Below are 4,283 nucleotides of genomic sequence, written 5' to 3' on the forward strand. Positions count from 1 at the left end.
TACACAGGAGATGAATTATGTGCGCTGTGTTGGCCGTAAACGACCACTGCTTCCATCAAACGGTCGGCCGAGAAACAGCTCTGAGAGATGGGAAGAGGACTTGGGAGCTGTTTTATTGCATTTCGCCTCTGTGTTCCCGGCTGCGGTTTTCATTCAACTCACACGCTCATCATGCACTAAATAGAAATGAAGACTGGACTATACTATATTACATTTAAATAAAATACTACTGATTCGGAATAAACTTCGTTTTAAGCAAAACTCTGGCAGTGGGGGAGTGGCTGAGTGCACACGTTCGTCAGCCCACACCACCATCTACCGTTCCCGCCTGGAAAATATACCGCGCTTCAGGTCCGAATTAGTTTAATGTGCCATTCGCCCATAGCCAGTTCTCGGACTGATGAGAAAAGATAATTCTGCCAGACATCAATGTTAAGTAATCATTCATACTCCCGTTGCGCGCATTTGGCCAGTTCCGCGGGACATTAATGGACGCTGGGAGACTCGGTCTTCGTTTCTCCCAGTGATGTGACCGCTACAACCTCTCCGAGGAGCATCACTGCTGCACGGAATTGTCGCCCAGTCGCCACACGCATTGTAAGCGCGCGGGGGAGATTTATAGGGGGTTTCAGACCGCGAGATCAGCAGCTGCAATTACTCCGCGCGAAGATCCGGGGAACAGCAAGCTGCTCAGACGTACGGTGGCCCCGAGCGTCCGTGCAGCGACGAGGCAGAGGCGGCAGGCAGGGAAGGCTGCTAATTCCTTGCGGTTTGTGCGACTGAGAAGGGCTTGAGCTTGCTCGCAGAATAATGGGAAACTGCTTCGTTACGAGGAGCTGTTTTAATTTCCCAGTTGCAGACAGGCAAGTGGCGGGGCTTCACTAAGAGTGCGCCTGTTTGGTGTGGTTTGATTGGGAGCCTTCTTGAACACACGGGGCCGTTTTTATTCCTCGGCACAAGCAGACGGAGTGTAGGGCTCTACTACATAACAACCTCGTCGTGGGAAATATACCATCTTATTTGTGACATGTGTGATATGTGAGCGCCCTTTGATCCTTGTCGCAGCAATCATTTTGGAAGTTACAATCTTTTTTGTAATTTCCTTGTTACTGATATTCAGTAGACCAAAGGAGGAACGACTAATGTAAAGTTGAGACACTGATTTTTGTCTGAAAGCACTACTACTGCGGACTAACTTACTTTCGTGACTTGAGACGGGATTACTGCGCCAGTAAGTCTTCAGAGAGTTTGATGATGAAACGGGACACAAAATTATATTCAGGCATAGCCCGTTATTCCAGTTGAATCGCCTACATGGAATCGACGACTTGAAAGGGAAGTGTGTTTTATTTTATTGTTTTCTTTCACATGTAAGATTCTTTTGTCTTCTTTTGACGCGATTGGCTACTGTGACATTAGCTCGTGTCCTCCTCATGTTGAAGCCGCTGGGGTTACCCATAGCCGACCAAACTATCTCCAAACATCAGCCCGCGGCACTCGGAAGCAACTGCCAACTTCACCCGAGACCCAGGGCTGAGCATCATCAAGCCCGTACCTCCTGCTTATGTGATCTGCCTCATTTCTAAGGTTTCTGGAGGTAAGATTACACTGCGTGTATATTTTCAAGACTTTGTGTGTTCTATTAGAAACAGCAGACATTCTGAATTTCAGACGAATATGTTCCATGCTTGGTTGTGACTGGTCAAAGGTTACACTACTGTTATACGTTTCACTTTTTGATTAATTGGAGGTTCACACCAGATGCAAACTAACTGGATTTGTTCACGTTTGCTGAACGCAGTGCATTATCTGCATAGTTTGTGTTGTGTGTTTCTCGATCAGCTCTATTCGCGTAGTTGGTGGCTGCTTAGAGTTAGTTGACCAAAAATAATTCGCGCCTCCTGCTCTTCCGTGAGTGGGCAGCAGCCTAATTTTATCAAACGGCCCTGTTCGCTGTCCATGGTGCTGGCGGAGCGTCTGCGTGAATGGCAATATTGTATGTCTCTTAAGTTGTCACAGTATACGTGGATATAAATAGTAGTTTATGTTTTTACATCTCTCTCTACATATGCCTCTTTCTACATGTTATGCCCTTTTCAGCCAGTTCGCCATACATGAATATTAAGCCTTGTTTTAGACTAAAGGCTTTTTTTTTTTCAATGGAGATTTTCATTGAGGTGTTCGTTAGTCTTAGATTATCCCAATCCATGTATGGGGAACTGGTGGCCTGGTCTGGTCATGGCCTGGTGAAAGTCATGCACAGCTTGATACATCACCTCTCTACATGTGAGTCAGCTGATTGGAATAGTCACACTGTGTGACCTCATGCTTTTGTCACTGCACAGTTCAGTCACAGTACACACACCCTCACACACACACACTCACACACACACACTCACACACACACACACACACACATGCTCTCTCACACACACACCCTCACACACACACACTCACACACACACACACACACACACGCTCACACACACACACACACATGCTCTCTCACACACACACACACACACACACACACACACACACACACACTCACACACTCACATACCCACTCACATACAAACACACACACACACCCTCACACACACACAAACGCATGCTCACACACATGCACACACACACACACACACACACACACACACACACACACACACACACATGCGCGCTCACACACCCGCTCACATACACACACACACACACACACACACACACACACACACACACACACACACACACATACACACACAGCTCTCCACTGCTCTCACACACGCGCGCGCACACACACACACACACAGCTCTCCACTGCTCACATACACACACACACACAGCTCTCCACTGCTCACCAAGTAAGGCTTTGCAACTACCCACCAAATCGAGTGGATCATTCCGGGTGTCACTCACCCCAGTTCATTATCAGAGGCAAACAGAGGGTGGTCTCCTGAGTGTGTGGTGTGCGGTGGGGCTCGATGCTGGACGCTGAGATTGGTCATTCAGTAGTCATCCTGGGCTCGACCAGTGTCCCCTGTGGCTGGTTGGCCTCACATCCTGAACGAGCTCGGGGGGTAATTACTCTGGTTCACACAGGGGGTCCATGACCAACAGACAGGATGGAACTGGTCAGGGAAGGGTGTGGTGGGGGGTTGAGAGGTGGGAGCTGGGATTGGGGAGCTGGGAGGTGGGAGCTGGGATGTGGGAGGTGGAAGATGGGATGTGGGAGGTGGGAGCTGGGATGTGGGAGGTGGAAGATGGGATGTGGGAGGTGGGAGCTGGGAATGGGGTGTGGGAGGTCGAGAGGTGGGAGCTGGGATGTTGAGAGATGGGAGCTGGGATGTGGGAGGTGGGAGCTGGGATGTTGAGAGGTGGGAGCTGGGAATGGGGTGTGGGAACTGGGATGTGGGAGCTGGGAGGTGGGAGCTGGAATGTGGGAGCTGGGATGTTGAGAGGTGGGAGCTGGGATGTGGGAACTGGGAACTGGGAACAGGGTGTGGAAGGTTGAGAGGTGAGAGGTGGGAGCTTGGAGGTGGGTGGGAGCTGAGAATGGAACTCATCAGAACAGGACCAACGGAGTCCAGTAATGAGCAGCTGTCAGGGTAGGCTAGGCTGCAGCGGGACTGGAGAGTGGAGTGAGAGTGGTGAGATTTCAGCACTGTGCCAGAACAGAGCTACATGAGTCCTCATAACAAGTAGGAGTCAGGGTAGACTGCAGTTAGACTGGAGGTGTGGAGAAGCTTGGTGTTAGCATGAGAGAGGAGCTTGTTAGTATTGAGAAGCTTGGTGCTAGCATGAGAGAGAGGAGCTTGCTAATGGATGGATCATAGCTCAGGGTAGACTGGAGGCTCTGAGAAGATTGGTGTTAGCATGAGAGAGAGGAGCTTGACTGGATCTCAGTATGGTCCAGTCTGATTAGAAGCAGAATAGGCCCATATGTGTCCCATAGCGACTGCGGTCAGACTGGAAGCTGGAGCTGGTTCTTAAATTAATGTAGCAGTAATTAACATCAATTTACATTTTGCGTTATTTTTAGCCTGCTGTGACATCGTAAATCTAAAATCTAGAAATAAAAAATGCAGACAAAAAAAGGAAACCGGTGACTCTGGAATGGATCTGGATCTGATGCAAACCAGATTCCGGTCCTGATATGGCCCCGATCCAGTCCCCTGACAGTTAACTAGTATTATTGTGTCTGTGAGATTAGAGCTTGCTGTGAACCAGAGAAGACTGGTCTTACCCTGAGAGTAGGTGACCGTAAAATAAATGTGGTCCTGGCC

General features: G+C 49.2%; 1 protein-coding gene across 1 annotated transcript in view; it reads left to right on the top strand.

Annotated features, from left to right (window-relative positions):
- Window positions 1-261: 261 nt before the first annotated feature.
- Window positions 262-4,283, top strand: part of fam163ba (family with sequence similarity 163 member B, genome duplicate a) — a 34,248-nt gene continuing 30,226 nt past the window's right edge. Inside the window, exon 1 of the mRNA XM_042060678.1 lies at window positions 262-1,597. The gene's annotated coding sequence lies outside the window, so the exon portion shown is untranslated. The remainder of the gene's footprint in view (window positions 1,598-4,283) is intronic.

The sequence above is a fragment of the Alosa sapidissima genome, chromosome 13 (assembly GCF_018492685.1).
Source record: "Alosa sapidissima isolate fAloSap1 chromosome 13, fAloSap1.pri, whole genome shotgun sequence".
Taxonomy (NCBI): Eukaryota; Metazoa; Chordata; class Actinopteri; order Clupeiformes; family Clupeidae; genus Alosa; species Alosa sapidissima.